Source organism: Cervus elaphus, chromosome 21 (assembly GCF_910594005.1).
Source record: "Cervus elaphus chromosome 21, mCerEla1.1, whole genome shotgun sequence".
NCBI classification, from domain to species: Eukaryota; Metazoa; Chordata; class Mammalia; order Artiodactyla; family Cervidae; genus Cervus; species Cervus elaphus.
Window position 1 is genome coordinate 33,983,773 of NC_057835.1, and position 18,358 is coordinate 34,002,130.

Below are 18,358 nucleotides of genomic sequence, written 5' to 3' on the forward strand. Positions count from 1 at the left end.
TTCTAGCAAACAGAATCCAACAACATATTAAAAAAATCATACACCATGACCAAGTGGGCTTTATCCCAGGAATGCAAGGATTCTTTAATATCCGCAAATCAATGTAATACACCACATTAACAAATTGAAAGATAAAAACCATATGATTATCTCAATAGATGCAGAGAAAGCCTTTGACAAAATTCAACACTCATTTATGATTAAAACTCTCCAAAAAGCAGGAATAGAAGGAACATACCTCAACATAATAAAAGCTATATATGACAAACCCACAGCAAGCATCACCCTCAATGGTGAAAAATTGAAGGCATTTCCCCTGAAATCAGGAACAAGACAAGGGTGCCCACTCTCACCACTACTATTCAACATAGTGTTGGAAGTTCTGGCCACAGCAATCAGAGCAGAAAAAGAAGTAAAAGGAATCCAGATAGGAAAAGAAGAAGTAAAACTCTCACTGTTTGCAGATGACATGATCCTCTATATAGAAAACCCTAAAGACTCTACCAGAAAATTACTAGAACTAATCAATGAATATAGTAAAGTTGCAGGATATAAAATTAACACACAGAAATCCCTTGCATTCCTATATACTAACAATGAAAAAACAGAAAGAGAAATTAAGGAAACAATACCATTCACCACTGCAACAAAAAGAATAAAATACTTAGGAGTATATCTACCTAAAGAAACAAAGGACCTATACATAGAAAACTATAAAACACTGATGAAAGAAATCAAAGAGGACACAAACAGATGGAGAAACATACCGTGTTCATGGATTGGAAGAATCAATATTGTCAAAATGGCTATTCTACCCAAAGCAGTCTATAGATTCAATGCAATCCCTATCAAGCTACCAACGGTATTTTTCACAGAACTAGACCAAAGAATTTCACAATTTGTATGGAAATACAAAAAACCTCAAATAGCCAAAATAATCTTGAGAAAGAAGAATGGAACTGGAGGAATCAACCTGCCTGACTTCAGACTCTACTACAAAGCCACAGTCATCAAGACAGTATGGTACTGGCACAAAGACAGAAATATAGATCAATGGAACAGAATAGAAAGCCCAGAGATAAATCCACGAACCTATGGACACCTTATCTTTGACAAAGGAGGCAAGGATATACAATGGAAAAAAGACAACCTCTTTAACAAGTGGTGCTGGGAAAACTGGTCAACCACTTGTAAAAGAATGAAACTAGAACACTTTCTAATGCCATACACAAAAATAAACTCAAAATGGATTAAAGATCTAAATGTAAGACCAGAAACTATAAAACTCCTAGAGGAGAACATAGGCAAAACACTCTCCGACATAAATCATAGCAAGATCCTCTATGACCCACCTCCCAGAATATTGGAAATAAAAGCAAAAATAAACAAATGGGACCTAATGAAACTTAAAAGCTTTTGCACTACAAAGGAAACTATAAGCAAGGTGAAAAGACAGCCCTCAGATTGGGAGAAAATAATAGCAAATGAAGAAACGGACGAAGGATTAATCTCAAAAATATACAAGCAACTCCTGCAGCTCAATTCCAGAAAAATAAATGACCCAATCAAAAAATGGGCCAAAGAACTAAACAGACATTTCTCCAAAGAAGACATACAGATGGCTAACAAACACATGAAAAGATGCTCAACATCACTCATTATTAGAGAAATGCAAATCAAAACCACAATGAGGTACCATTACACGCCAGTCAGGATGGCTGCTATCCAAAAGTCTACAAGCAATAAATGCTGGAGAGGGTGTGGAGAAAAGGGAACCCTCTTACACTGTTGGTGGGAATGCAAACTAGTACAGCCGCTATGGAAAACAGTGTGGAGATTTCTTAAAAAACTGGAAATAGAACTGCCATATGACCCAGCAATCCCACTTCTGGGCATACACACTGAGGAAACCAGATCTGAAAGAGACACGTGCACCCCAATGTTCATAGCAGCACTGTTTATAATAGCCAGGACATGGAAGCAACCTAGATGCCCATCAGCAGACGAATGGATAAGGAAGCTGTGGTACATATACACCATGGAATATTACTCAGCCATTAAAAAGAATTCATTTGAACCAGTCCTAATGAGATGGATGAAGCTGGAGCCCATTATACAGAGTGAAGTAAGCCAGAAAGATAAAGAACATTACAGCATACTAACACATATATATGGAATTTAGAAAGGTGATAATGATAACCCTATATGCAAAACAGAAAAAGAGACACAGAAATACAGAACAGACTTTTGAACTTTGTGGGAGAATGTGAGGGTGGGATATTTCAAAAGAACAGCATGTATACTATCTATGGTGAAACAGATCACCAGCCCAGGTGGGATGCATGAGACAAGTGCTCGGGCCTGGTGCACTGGGAAGACCCAGAGGAATCGGGTGGAGAGGGAGGTGGGAGGGGGGATCAGGATTGGGAATACATGTAAATCCATGGCTGATTCATATCAATGTATGACAAAACCCACTGGAAAAAAAAAAATTTTTAAAAATAAAAAAAATAAAAAACCAGAACAACCCTCTCATATCTCCTATCCTCCTAAGGGTCCATTTATCTTTCCTAAAACATTTTTTTTTAAATGCCCTCTGCTCCCTGCCCTTCCCTATTAAGAAGTCATTTATGTTTCTGTAAGTGCCCTTCTCCCTCTTACCTTACTTAATTAAGATGATAAATAAAGCCCCAAATTCTAACTAGCCCCTTGAGTCAAAATTTTCTGTGTACTCCTACCTATATACTCACATGAATAAAAAGCTGTCTTTTCTCTTGCTAATTCATCTTTTGTCAGTTTAATTCACAGGCCTCCAAACACTGAACCTAAGAGCATAGAGGGAAAAGTATTTTATCTCCTATGCATGCACATACACAGGCCTGTATTTGTGTGTATCTATACTTATGTGCCTATATACACATAACCACATGGACAACTGCTCATGTCTACAGAGCAAGGGAAAGAATAGATTCTTTCTCCCACGACCTTTGTGATTTTCAGGTGGCGGCACCTCAGGGTGTTGTTGTTTAGTCACTAAGTCGTGTCCGACTCTTTGCGACTCAGTGGGCTACAGCTTGCCAGCTCCTGTGTCCAAGGGATTTCCCAGGCAAGAATATTGGAGTGGGCTGCCATTTCCTTCTCCAGGGGATCTTCTCGACCCAGGGATCAAACCCACATCTCCTGCATTGGCAGGTGGATTCTTCACTGCTGAGCCACCTGGGAAGCCCCACATCTTAGGGTGAGGGGATTTTAAACTAAAAACACAGGGAAAAACAAAACAACAACAGCAAATGACTGAATGGGGAAAAAATGCCCTCAACTCTGCAACAGTCCCAGGTTCTCTGTGGTCAATGCATTGGTAGAGTTCAGATAAACCCAGTCAGTGGAAAATCCCTATGTCTTATTCCTATTTCCAGCCTCCTCCCAAATAAGCCCTTTTTTCAGCTGTTAACTAACAACATTGACCTTCCCTGTCAACCTTCATGTAAAGATGCTAGTAAGCAATAATTGTAACGTATAGTTCGGCCGAGGCAGAAAAGGAGAGACGACCTCAAGGGAAGTAGGTTACCTTTATTCAGGCAAGGAGGGGCAACAGTCGACCTAACAACCAGGCTGAGAGGGATCAGGGAGGCTCCATATTTATAGGGAGGTTTGTGGAAGCGATAAGAGAAACATTAATCAGGCGGGATGTTTTGGGAATTCTCTGGTTGTGACGGCATTTGTAGTTGGGCAGGGGGTGATAAGTCTTCTGGGCAGCCGGTGGTTAAGTCCCAGATAGTTACAACTGGCCTGGAGCATCAGGGCGGGACCTAAAGTTCTGTTCTGTTTTCTCCGAAGTTAGGTGATTCAGCAAGGGCCTTTGAGACTGTTGTTTTCTTTTTCTAGGCCCAAAGACTCCCTCATTAATAATGTAAAAGATGGTGAAACCCAGGGGAGAGAGAGAATCAATCAAAAGAACAAAATTTTCCCCAAATTGAATCACTTCCTTGAATGAAAATGCCTGAATGCCTGTTCTCCACTCCTAAGCCTCAGGTATGACCTTCAGTAGCACCTTCAAAGCAGGCTCCCCTCAGTCTGGACAGGTGCCCCCCAGCAGCATCAGAGATGAGAGGGAATACCCACCCCCCACCTTCAACCAGAAAGTGCCAGCTTTGCTCTGTTTCAAAGTTGGGCTCCTACGGAAGATTCTGTTTCAAGACAGAGTTCTGTAGCTAAAACAAAAATAAACAACTCCAGTCCAGAAAACGAGGCCATTGCTCTGATGAAGTTCCATCTGGCTTTTACAAAAATAAGAACGGCCTAAGACTGGCCTAGCAGGATGGGAGGTAACCTGTAGCTCCCCCTCAGTCTCATGTAGGAGAAAGAATCCAAGTTAGAGACAAGAAACCAAGATCCAAGTCGTGTCCTGCCATGTGTGACTGCCTCTCCTGCAAGATTCCTGGGCTCAGGAGGGCAGCGACCCTGTCTGTACATCATGGAATTCTCGGGGCCTCACACGGCGCTAGGAGATGGCAGCCATTCGATGCCCACTTGTACATCAAACAACTGAACAGTTTCCTGTCCTTGTCTGGGGAATTCTGGATTCTCACCTTGCTAAAGGAACTCTCTAAGCTTTAGCATTCTCACTGACAGAATAAACATAATTAGAATACCTCTCCTGTTGACTGTTTTAAAGAATGTCAGATCATTCACATAAAATGCTCAGTCATGTCCAGCTCTTTGCAACTCCATGGACTGCAGCCCACTAGGCTCATCTGTCTATGGAATTTTCCAGGCAGGAATACTAGATTGGGCCAATGCATAACACAAAAAGCTGTCCAGTACACGGTATCTATTACTTTTACAATTACTATTACTATACTATTACTATTATTCTCCTTAAAACACTTTAAAAATAAATAAATAAATAACTCTTAAAGGCAACTAGATGGGGGCTGGGTATCCTAGGCAAATTCCTTAAATTCTCTAAGTCTATAGTTCCTTACCTTAAAACAAGAGTAATAATGCTTTCCTTCCAGGGCTGTGGTAGGGATAAGTAAGGCAGCATAGATATTCACATAGGGTACTTTCCGTAAACATTTGCCTACTGTCAATCAACATGTTCAACTTGGCAGTGGTAATGTTAACAGCTTTACTCATGGAGTATATTCTATGAGTTTCCATAGATCGTTCAGTCCTCATAAGGAAAGTATTATTAGCCCCATTTTATGATGCAGAAACTGAGGATCAGAAAGGAGGCTCAGAAAGGTGAAGAGACTTCCTTGACATCACACAGCATTAGCCAGCAGAACAGTGGGACTGAAACTGAGATACATCTTGGTCAGGGCGGTCCTGCCCCCACAGCCCCACCCTGCCTGTTCTTGTGCGCCTCCTACTGTAGCAACAAACATCGCCCCATGTCCCTACCTCCTCTCCTGGGCTGGGGGCTCCCTTCCCTTCTTCTCCGCCTGTATAACCCCTCAGTCCTTGTATTAGTTTCCTAGTTCCTGCCCCAACAACATGCTACAAGCTGATTGGCTGAGAATGGGAATTTACTGTCTCACATCGTGGAGGCTGGAAGTCTGAAGTAAGGGGTCTGCAGGGCCATGTCCCCTCTGGAGGTGAGACAGGAAGACCCCTTCCAGGACTCTTTCCAGGTTTATGTAGCTCATGGCAGTGCAATTCCAGTCTTCTCATGGTGTTATCCTTGTATGGGTGTGTGCCTTTGTGTCTAAATCTTCCCCTTTTAATAAGGACACATATTGGGTTAGGGCCCACCTCACCCTAATGACCTCATTTTAACCTGATTATCTCCTTAAAGACTCTAGTCCAAATAAGACCACATTCTGAGGTTAGGACTCCAGTGTATCCTTTGGGTCAAATTTATTGCCACCTCCTGGTTCAGCTGGGCTGGGTGCCCTTTCCTCTCTGTTTCTCTGGTGTACTGTCGAGTCCTCGTCACACTGTATCATCAAGTCCACTTGTCCATGTGGATCAGGGAATCAGTACTTTCATCTCCAGAGCTCCAGATCCTACTCAGCCCAGTGCTGGGCACATCGTAGGCATCAGACGTTTGTTGATGAATGAAGGCAGATGGTGATGGATTCTGCCAGCTGTGCCGCTGGCCCCATTGCCTGCCTTCGCCACAGGATTACAAGGGAACACACGGTCAGCAGGCTTGAGTGACCTCTGTCCAGACTCTAGCCTCAAGGACAACTAAGTGAGCTGGCAGACTTAGTCCATTTGTCTCTCGTACCAGCCTGATCCCGACAGCTGGAAACTTCAGCAAAGACAGAGACCCACAGGGTGAAACTTCAGGGCTCCAAACCTTTGCTAAGTGCACGAACTTAGTTGCCAAAATGAAGGAAGATTTTTTTCTGGTTGTTTTCCTCACTGACCTTCCTCTGAGCCCTGTAAACCTCTTCTTGTAGACAAAGATCCCTGAGGTGGAGAGCAGCCTCACTTCTCCAGTCGCAAGGGAAGTCGCAAGGCTGTCGCTGTCACTGCTTCTCCACGTCCACACTTCCTGCATGTCAAAGGCCACTTGGAGCTGCCACCCAACGCTCCTGTCATGGCTGGAGCAGTCAGGAGCATTGCTTGGTGGCAGGCCCTTTGCTTCTGTCTGTAGCAACTAGCCTTCTCAAAGCAAGTTTTAAAAGAAGACCACTAACTAATCTGCCTGCAATGCAGGAGACCGGGGGTTGATCTCTGGGTCAGGAAGATCCCCTGGAGAAGGGAACGGTAACCCATTCTAGTATTCTTGCCTGAAGAATTCCATGGATAGAGGAACCTGGTGGGCTTCAGAGTTGCAAAGAGTCGGACATGACTGAGTGACTCACAGTTCACTTCAACCTTCCACCTGAGCTATGATAATAATGCTGTAGGTTCCATTGGAAGTAAGCCGCAACCGTCCTTCAGTAGCTGGCACTCCTGTATTGACCTTTTATCCCCAACTGAAAGAACTGTGAAACAGGACTGTCGTCTCCATGGGGCTGCTCACCCAAGGGAGCCCAGTCAGTGAATGCTGTGGTGGATTCACTCTTTTGTTCCTGAAGTGCTCTGGTGGGCTCGGGCAGCATTATGCCAATTTGTTTCATACACTTCCTTCTGATGTGCTCAGATCCTTCATGGTGAAAGCAAAGTGCACAGTCAGGTTGAGAGGAACAATGCAGCACAGGTGAAAAGGTGCCCATTGAGGAAGAATCTCCCCTTCTCCCATTCTGCAGAGATTCTTTAATGTTCATGAGGGCATAACTTCTCCATCCTTATGGACTTTGCTTTCTTCCACTGGTCATTTTGGTAATAAAGGCCAGCTTTTCATTATGTATCATTTTATTAATAATAATTGTGGTCATTTATTGAGCACCTGCTAAGTACCATGAAGCCTTCAGAGTAGTCTTAGCTGGAGCACTTAGGCAAGAAAAAGAAAAGGCATGCACATGGGAAAAGAACTAAAATTATCTCTTCAGATGACATAATTGTATATATAGAAAACCCAAAGACTCTACAAAAAAACTGTTAAAACTAATAAACAAATTCAGTAACACTCCAGGATACAAAATTAACACATGAAAATTAGTTGCATTTCTATATATTAACACTAAATACCTGAATAAGAAACAAACAATTCCATTTACAATAGCATCAAAAACAATAAAATGCTTGGGAATAAATGTAACCTGGAAAATTAAATATGTATGCACTGAAGACTATGAGATTGATGAAAGAAACTGAAGACACAACAAACAGAAAAATATCCCATGTTGGTGGATTGCAAGAATACTGTTAAAATGTCCATACTACCCGAAGTCATCTAGAGATACAATGCAATCCCTATGAAAATTCCAATGGCATTATTTACAGGAATAGAAAAAATAACCCTAAAATTCATATGGAAACACAAAACACCCAGAATAGCCAAAGCAATCTTGAGAAAGACTAACAAAGCTGAGGCATTTCACTTCCTGATTTCAAACTATATTACAAAGCTACGATATCAAAATAGCATATTACTGTCATAAAAGCAGATATATAGACCAATGGAACAGAATTAAGAGCCCAGAAATAAGCCCACACATATACTATCAACTAATGTTTGACAAGGGAACCAACAACACTCAATAGGGAAAGGACAGTCTTTTCAATAAATGGTGTTGTGAAAATTGTACAGTCACATGTAAAAGAATGAAACTAGACCCCTATTTTACACCACTCTCAAAAATTCACTTGAAATGAATTAAAGACTTAAATGTCTGAAATTATAAAACTCCTAGAAGAAAATATATGGGAAAAGTTCCTTGACATCTGTTGTGGCCAACAATTTTGTGGATGTGATACCAAAAACATAAGCAACAAACACAAAAATAAACAAATGAGACTAGATAAAACTAAAATGCTTCTGCACAGTAAAAGAAATAATTGACAGAATGAAGACACAACATACAAAATGGGAGAAAATCATATATCACATAGGAGTCAATATTCAAAATATATAAGGAACTAATACAACCCAATAGCAAAAAAAAAAAAAAAATTAAGAAACAACCAATGGACTTGAATAGCCATTTTTCCAAAAGATGACATACAAATGGCTAACAAGTACATGAAAAGATGTTTAACATCATGAATCATCAGGGAAATACAAGTCAAAATCACAGTGAGATACCAACTCACATGTATTAAAATGGCTATTATCAAAATGACAAGAGATAACAAGTGTGAAAAGGATATGGAAGAAAGGAAACCCTTGTGCACTGTCAGTGGGAACATAAATTGGTGCAGCCGCTTTGGAAAGCAGTATGGAGTTTCCTCAAAAAATTAAAAATAGACCTATCATGTTATCTAGCAATCCTATTTCTGGGTGTAGACCATAAGGAAATAAAATCACAAACTTGAAGGGATATTTGCTCCCTCACCATATTCATTGCAGCATTATTCAAAATGGTAAGATACGGAAATAACCTAGGTGTCCATCAACAGATGAATGGATAAAGATACACCCACACATACACACATCTCTGCACACACACAAGTATACAATGGAATATTACTCAGCCATAAAAAGAAGGAAATCCTGCCATTTGTAACAACATGAATGGACTTTGAGGGCATTATGTTAAGTGAAATGAGTCAAACAGAGAAAGATAAATACCAAACAGTATCACTAATATGTGGGATCTTTTTTAAAAAGAAAAGCCAAACTCACAGAAACAGAGATTAGAATGGTCATTGCCAGGTGCTGGTGGTTGGGGGAATTGAGGATATGGTAGTCCAAGGATATAAACTTCCTGTTATAAGATGAATAAGCTCTATGGTGACTATAGTTAATAATACTGTATTATCTACTTGAAAGCTGCTAAGAGAAAATCTTAAGTGTTCTCACCTCACACAAATATACTGTAACTATGTGAGGTGATGGATATGTTAATCAGTCTCATTGTGGTAATCATTTTACAGTATATAACTGTATAAATCATCACATTGTACATCTTAAACTTACACAGTGTGATATGTCAATTACACCTCAATAAAGCTGGAAAAGCAAAGCTTTCACAGCAATCTTCTGAATAGGCACCTTGTTCACATTATTGGAGAAGAAACTGAGGCTTTATCTGCCAAATGCTCGAATGATGGCAGATCCAGCATTCCAGCCCAGGTTGGCTCATCTCACTTCCGGCATCCATATTCTTGACTCAATCACCTTCAATATCCTCCAGTCTTCAGATAATCAAAGTTAGAAATAAAACTTTGAACTGAACGAACCTTAACTTTGTACTCTTTCACTTCTAGCATACAGCACATACACTTATCTTCCTGACATAACTGGAATCTTCCTCAATCATTCCCCCCACCCCCTGCTGCCTCCCTGCTGATGCAAACAGTGGGATGAGGCAAGGAGGCCACCTGACTGGAAGCACAGAATGAAGCACCTCCAGAGAGATGAAAATAACCTCTCTGTACCCCAGTAAACCTCCAGCAGATTGGGCCCCGTGGGGCTCTGCGTACAGCCTCACCGTGACAGATGTGCCTTGGGTTCCCGTCCCCACACTTTCTACAGACTGTGCAGGAATGACACAGGTTCCTGCATGCCTCCCAGGCAAGGAACCCAGCTTCCACCAGCTGAGCAGAGACTTCTTTCGGAAGTCATTCCCTGTGCCAAGGCCAGAGGCCCTGCTAGACTGGAGTCCAGGGCTTGAGTCCCAGGGGTTGGCAGGAACTGAGTAAATAAAGAGAGGAAGCTAAGAAAGAACCTTGGCTGTGCCTGGAGACAAGACCAAACACGTGTATTTTCTTCATTTTAATTCACTTCTAAATCCTTCACATGGATAAAATGAGACTGTTCTGGGAACATTTACAAAGGTGGACTTGTGCTATTTTTTTTTTTTTTTGACTTGTGCTATTTAATGTTGACCCTGCAGGAGGAACTGGAAGTACTCAGTGGGGAGGAGAAGAGCCTTCAGCCCTCTCCACTGTTTAGAGTGTTCCCTCGGCTCCCATTCCCCTTGGGAGGAAGTCTGGGCATCGTGCTTGGTACAGCATGGATCCTGTTCCAGTCCCAGGCCACCCTCACTCCTGTGCTTCCAGCGAGCCTCTCAGACACCTTGCTCTCCTGTCTCCTGATCATCTTTGCATTTCTGCTTACTCACCACCCCTTCCGGGAGATATCTCATCTCCTCAGAGGTGCAAGTCAGTACATTTGCTAAGTTCTTTCTTAATGCCTCTACTCCCCACTGAAGCACTCGTGCCAATGAAAATGGCTCACTAGTAGATGGAAAGCTCCCTGAGGGTGGGGTTCGATGGATGACTACTTTGCATTAAGTCGATGGTATCATGTTGAAAACCTGAACTTACAAATGAATGGAGTAAATGACTACAAGGTATTAAGCTTGATTTATTTCCTCTTCCATCTTCTCTAAAAATAGATTCCTCTTCTCTTGTTGACAAGGTCTGTCCAAGCAGGATGTGTCAAGCCAAGGACCCAAGGGTTCTTTGAGTTTTGACTGTACCCCATTAACAATATAATCCATAAACCTGGGCCCAAGCTCCATTCATCAGACATCAAAGGCCACAGCTGCCATCATCAGTAACAGGGCTGGTCTTGCTGTCAACACCAGGGAATGAGGAGAGTGATGCAGGCCTAGCAATACAGGGGCACCAGCAGCTGCACCAGCTCTGACGGATTGCCTCTGGAGGACCAAAGAGCATGTCTAAAAACAAAGGGGACTCCTATGTTGCAAGAAGAGAACTCTGCAGCTATAAGGCTTAGCTGCTGTGGGGGGCGGTGAAGGGGGGAGATCAGATCAGTAGTGTTACTTTATCATTTCAGATATAAATTTGTCATCTGGATCAAAGATGTACTCCATATTCTTAATGCATAAAAACATGTTGCCAATTAATGCTGAGCTGCTCAGGGAAGTAAAATCAACAGACTCCTTTCAGTACTAGAGCAGGGGTGTAAACCTGTCTCTTTACTGTTAAGGTTAATCTGATCAGGCTGAGGATATTTTGGCGCTTTTCTGCCTCTAGAGTCACCTGAAGGAGGCTTCAGGCAGTAGCAGTGATGTGCCAGGGAGCCTAACGGCAGCTTTTGCTCCCACACAAACACCAGACAGGAAGACTCACACCCAACATCCTCCCCAACCCTTAGGCCCCTGGGAAGTGGCCTGGGGAAGACATCTGGCAGGCTGTTTACCTAATTCTCAGCAGGTCCCCTTGCCAGACTAGGCATACCAGGCATACTTGTAATCTGTGGCCCATCCTCCTGTCTATGGTGGCCTAGTCTGGGCCAGAGCTGGAAATTTGGAGTCAGGGCTAAGTGTGTCCAGTTTCAGTCTGGGCTGTCCCCTGGAACAGAGGAGATACAAAGACCCAAGGGCTGTGAATACAGTCATTTTCCGCTAAATGGCCTGAGAAGTACAGAAAGCCAGTGCAGAGAAAGGGAGCAGGAAGTGTCTGTAGACAAGAGAAAATAGAGACAAGAGAGGGGCTTCCTGGGTCCCCTCACCTGACCCTCTCTGCTCCCTCTCTCCAATGCTCTCCCCTCCGGCCCTGGACCCCTGTCCACTGGAAATGGATGACTGGACACTCTCAGACCGCACGGAGCTCTCCTCCACCTGACCGGCCCTCCTGGACTTGGCTGAATGCTGGCTGGGACGGCGCTGATCTCAGCGGCGCTGATCTCAGCACAGCTTCACTCTTCTCGCCCTTGGTCATGAGGCACGTTCTACCTTGTGTTCCCAGCAACTAGACATAAGCAACACATATGCACTGAGTGAACAGATGTCACCTTCTCTGAAGGCATCTCAGGGAGACTGTTCATTCACTGGCTTCCCACACACCATGGGCATTCTTCATGAGTATTCCCTACTGCTGCTTCTTGGACACCACTCCTCCTCCCTTGTAAACCCAAAAAGCACAAACAAAAAACCAACAACTCCTCTTTGACATCACAGTCATCCACCCATCTCAATCTCTTTCTTCAAATCAATTTTTCCCCCTCCTAACATGGGCCCTCTTCAGCCCATGGTCTGATTCCATCCAGCAATAATTTCAGGGTTTCATGGAAGCATTTCAGGGTAAATTCAGGCATGGCCTGGTGAAAACTAAACTGTCAAGTTGAGGGTAACTGTATGATTGAGACTAGACGTGCTAAACAAAGAGGGGACTTGAGTCAACCCTGCTGAGTTTGACTCATGTAAGCAGCTAAAATAGAAGAGTCAGCTTTGAGAGGAGGAGTGCCTCAGTTCCCCACTAAAATTGAATTGAGTGGACATTATAGCTTTTGGTACCTAAACAAGAACTTACTTTGCACTGTGAATAACACCCCGAGTACTTTCTATTCGATCAGCGGTAAGACAGAACAAGATCATCCATCTATCCCATGCTACAGAGCCAGGATAAGAAGATGCCTCAGGAATGATGACAGGGGTGCTGGTGGGAGTGATCTAGTCTCCTCCTGTAAGGCTCTCATGACCTCTGTGTAGTTTAAACAAGTAAACCCTTCTGGGGAGATGTACTGCAAAGAAAGTTGCAATTATACACACATGTAGCTGCCTGCACCTCTCTTCAAAGCCCTTTTATTTCTTGATCCCTATGTAACATGACAGTTGTGCATGCGGAAAATGATTTGGAAAGGAAGAGCTTCTTCCTCCAGAACCAGAAAGCAGGTCAGCAGGGAATGGATCCCCTGCCTACAGCAGAGGTTCAGGCAGGGGTGGAGGGAGGGAGGTTGGGGCGGGGAGTCAGCGGAGGTGGGCGGGGCACCCACCCATCTTAGCAGGCAGGGTGTAATTGCACGTGCTTTCCCAGGGCCTTAGCACCATTCCTGAAAAAGTGGTGTGTTGGAATGGGTTGGCATTTGAGAATCAGCCACTCTGGTCCCCAGTTGCTGCCCACTGCTTCTTGGGTGAGAGGAATCACGCAGGTGGTTCAGAGAAGACATTTCTCCCAGGTGGCCCTGACTGATAATATTACAGTTTACACAGGGCCAAGCAATATGCCCTCACCCTTGACCAAATTCGGGTACCTCCAGGGCAGCTCCAGTGACAGGTGAACACAGGTCTGCAGAGTCACACCCACATACACACACGCACACACTGTTCTTGCCCCGCCCTCCCCACCTGGAGCAGCTCCAGCCTGTGGTACAAAGAAGCCTTGGATGCTCACAGGAGGATGGAATGGCAGTGATGTTTCCTCTTGCTCATTGGTCTTGGTAGTTGCTAAACTCTCCAGCTCAAAACTTACATATCAAAATCAAATGGCAAAATTCTCTAAATCGTGTACATCTTACTTTCCATGTCATTATATCATATGAATTATGTGCCGCTGTATAGCTCAAAAGCAGGTAACTGACCCATAAAATCATTTATGTTCCAGCTGTCCATCTTAGGAAATACCAACCAAAGTAGAAACAATACTCTGCATGAACTTCCCTTTTCAATTTGCATCCTCACCCAGACATCTGACCAAGCACATGAGTGTGTCTAAACCTATGCTGGTGGCCACATTGCAAGCTGACTTCAGATGAGCCATTACTAGGCCTGCCCTCACTGATCTTCTCCCAGACTCTGTGCCCTCACTTCCAAGCCACATCTCTTGGAAATTCCACGCCCACTCTCCCACTCCACTCCTCAACATGTCTGCTAAGGAGAGGGCCTGGTCCCTTTTCCCGAAAAACATACAAACTTGTCAGCAAATATAACATGTCTGACTCCAACCAAATGACATCTTTCTGGCCTAAACTGTTTCTAGAAAGCTCGAGGCAGATTTATCAGACGGTTGCCAAAGTCTGTGCTTTGCTCAGAAGCAGCAACACGTGGCCTGACTGAACCATTTCCAGCAAGACGCTCTAGTTATTCATAAACCTGACAGATGAGGGGCCATTCAGGCGAGGCTGGATAGGGAAAATGCCACTGTTGATGGGAGAAAGGGGAAACCAACAGGAGCAGCAAGACTCCCCTCCTCAAACAGGAGAGGGGGGGGACTAGACAGGGCCTCACAGTGGGTGCTTGGAAAGCTCGGTTTTATGTCCTATTCAAGAGATTTTGACGAGTTAATTTTGATTTAAACTAATATCCTCCCAGTTTTAGATTAAAATAATCTACATAGTAATATTCATTTTATTAGTAGCATTGTTTATAAACATGAAAAGCTAGAAGTCTATGCAGGAGACAACATAGCAAATAAAACAACTCCACTCAATGGACTATTAGGACATAATTAAACAAGGATTCTGAAGGAATCCTTGAAGGAATGTTATATTAAGGAAAATGCTTAGAATACAATGCTAAATCAAAAGGCAAAGGGAATAAAGGTGTGCATAATATATGTCATGATTTCACATTTTAAAATAACTCTTAATGCAAAGAAAAATAGAGGCTGGGAGATCATCAAAATGTAAACGGTGGATACATTTAGGTGATCGGATTACAGTTTCTTTTTCTTTCTACATACCTCTGTTTTCCAAATTTAATGAACATTACAACTTTTAATGACCTTATTTTGTTATAAATATGTATTTGAAGATATAAGTAAACCATCTCAAACGCCACACTATAAAGATCCCAGGGAATCAAAAGACGCATTTAAGAGAATTACTATATGAAACCAACCTGTGCATCTAAGGGACGGTGAGGGAAGGCTGAAGTGAGTTGGAAGCTGTTCATCTGATGGAAGATGAAGAAAACCTGCAGTGACTTATACGTTCCTGGAAGCCCTCTGGGGGAAAAAAAAAACAAAAAACACCACCATGGGAATTAGGCTGCCTTTCTCCTTTCTCCCTTCTGCTTTACCACAGGGAAACAAAGGGTCAAATAGCACTTGTCTACTGAGAACTAGAAGCTGTACACTGAAAGGCTGCCTTCGCTCGGTGCATTTTTTACTTTGATATTTCCAGATTTGAAACTCTCAGGAACTTAAGAGTCAGACCTTGGGAACCTTTAATATCCTAAAAGAACTACAATTCCAGGAGAGGTGTTTAATCCATTAGAAGACTGCATTCCTGCACACTACCACCTCTGTGGCAAGGAAGCAACTTAATTTTATTTATTATTGCAAATTCAATGCCTAGCACAGGACTTCCTACCAAAGGGTAGGAAACATATTTGTTCAAAGAATGCTTTTAAAATACTATCTTTTCTTAGAAACGGGGTTAGCCTAGGCAGAAATTGAAGTCAGTTCAAGGTTACCAAAAATTAATTATATTGTGGTATTTGGTTTTTAACTTTCTATGACTATAAGTTATTTAGACAAAACAATTCACTATTTGAATTATTTAAGAATTGGTCAAATTAACGTGTTCTGTCATCTTTAACACAATGGTTTGCACACAAAAGAGAATGAAGCTGACACCACCATCCAACTAGGGCAACTTCCGTGGACGACAGACAGACTGCAAAGGAAGCAACAACCTGTGGAACACCACCCCTGTAAACCCAAAATGGAATGATGACAACAGACCCTAACCACTCCCAAGAAGCCTACCTGTGGGCCAGACATCTGGTTCCGGGACTGGAAGGAAAACAGCGGCAGCCGCTTTGCAACCTCCCAGCCGACAGCGAGACCATCATGGCGCCCAGTCTCCCATGATGCCTTGCTCTTAGGCCCTTCTAACAGGTGCCACCTGGAAGCCCAATTCAAAGTTGGTTTACAACATCATTGGTTTCTAGCAATAGTTTGCGGGCTACACAGCTCAAAGATTTAAGTGACCGTTTTCTATGCTGTCAGCTCTTCAGCTTTCTGCCATCTCCTCAAAGAAGGGCTCTGTTGATTCTGCAGAATGAATATGAAATAAAGATACTACAAATGCTTTAAATAGGTGAAGTTCTGGCAGGTTTCGCATGCTCTCTCATTTAGTATCAGACCCTCTAACTGTCAGAGAATCAGAATTGGGGGGTGGGGGTGGGGGAGACAGAAAAAAACCTTTACGGAAATAGGATTCTTGAGTTTAGCCATACAGTAGGGTAGCTTCTCCTCTTTCTTTCTTTCTTTCTTTTTCTTTCTCCTCTTTCTTTCTTTCTCTTTTTAAGATGCTTTAAAACAATTCAACCTGAATGCAGAAGACAGAGTGGATAGTCTTTTAAGCATTCTCCATCTTCAAGAGGTTGGCCACTCATGAAACTCATGAGTTTCAGGAGGAAATTGTACCTTATCATTTGATGGCCAATTCAATTCTAACAAACATTTCTAAAACATCAGACACATATTTTCATACAGATGATGACCTGATAGCTTTCTCATCCATGTAAACATACTGGTTGATTTTTATCTTCTAGTTATTAAGTACCTTCCACCCTTCCTCCAACTGTTTTGTTTCCTTGAATCCTTTCATTCAATCCAAGTCCCTGTGAACGCACACTGTGTCTTCTGCAATGAAGAGGGTTCTCTTCCCCTTAGATCATATAGTCCTTTAAAAAAGGAGGATTATTAACCACTATATCTTGGTCAAATTCAACATGAGGACTTCCTTGGTGGTCCACTGCTTAAGAATTCTGCCAATGCAGGGGACACAGGTTTGATCCCTGGTCAGGGAAGATCCCACATGCTACAGGGTAACTAAGCCCATGCACCACAACTACTGAGCCGGTGCTTCTAGAGCCAGTGCTCTACAACAAGGGACGCCACCACAATGAGAAGCCTGCATGCTGCAACAAAGAATAGCCCCTGCTTGTACAACTAGAGAAAGCCTTTGAGCAGCAACGAAGACCCAGTGCAGCCAAAAATAAATAAAAAATTTTTAAATTCCAATGTGGGAAATTACATTTTCCCTCTCCCCAATTTTCCCTGTCATTTTAATTAGAAGCACTATGTAATATCCCAATCAAAATAAAACGTGTTATAGAGAGGGCTGCCTCTAAGGGGCCTGCCTTTTCTAGTACAGAGGAGACGATGTTTCAGAGACGTGTGACTAATACTCCAGGGGCAGGAGCTGAGAACATTGGGATCCTTTGGGAGTAGAGGTAGCTCCAAAGGATCAAATTGATTTTTATTTTATGCCTGCGGTAGACAATAAGACAGATTTTTCCCTCCAGCGTTTTGCAGCATCTTCTGAAATTCAGAATCAAGGCAAGAGCTTCCTGGTGATACTGTGTGGATGACGCATTCCATGGAGCTGACTCTATGACACCATGTCATCCTGTTCTCAGTTAGAGCAGGCTGATGTGCCTGCCCCGCACACCCCAGCTCTGTGAGTCACTGTGTGATAGATGGTCCAGGAAATGCAAAACGATGCTCTTCTGAAAACTTACGATTGAAAAATTGAGGCTTCCGGCCAGGGAATGTAGAGAGAAAAAAGTAAATTCTCAGGAGGGGCAGGTTCTCATTTCTGTTTTTCTTTTCACTGTTGTTTAAGTATGAAATCCTACAAGGGACTGTAGTTTATAAATAATTGTTGCTAGTGGTTTTTCTCATTGATGTTTTATTGCCTCAAAAATGAAGTTTAATTTTCCACTAACTAGAACTTTTTGTTCTGAACAGCTATGCCACCCCATATCCTAAGGAGTTTAATCATCAAAAATGACAGACTATCTATGTGTACATTGTGAACACTGAATACAATTGGCTGTATAAGCTCCACTTGTGCCTGAAGAATCCTGTAATACAAAACAATCTGATACATACAAACTTACAGTGGATTTGAATAATGATAAAACAAAATATCAAGGATCATCTACAAATAAAAAGTTAAAATTTAGTCTTATCCAAATAGTTCCAACCCAAGGAGGGGGGAAATCATGTGATGGACCTCAAAACAGTGGGAATTCAAAGTTTAAAATCTTTTCCTCTTTTGTCTCTACCTCCCAAATGCCAGTAAATAAAAGAATTACTAAACCAAAGACCCAGTGAACAAAAACTGCAGAAAAAAAAAAGAAACAGCAGAGAT

The 18,358-nt window shown here is 42.6% G+C and overlaps 1 protein-coding gene across 2 annotated transcripts in view; it reads right to left on the reverse strand.

The window, feature by feature from the left end:
- The window catches only part of CRH (corticotropin releasing hormone), a 77,729-nt gene extending 61,679 nt beyond the window's left edge, over nucleotides 1-16,050 (reverse strand). Inside the window, exons 1-2 of one of the 2 annotated variants that reach the window (XM_043879967.1) lie at nucleotides 15,961-16,032; nucleotides 15,090-15,195 (exon numbers count right to left, since the gene is read on the reverse strand). The gene's annotated coding sequence lies outside the window, so the exon portion shown is untranslated. Of the gene's footprint in view, nucleotides 1-15,089; nucleotides 15,196-15,960 lie in introns of both variants that reach the window. The other variant, XM_043879969.1, reaches the window with a different exon arrangement.
- Nucleotides 16,051-18,358: the final 2,308 nt, after the last annotated feature.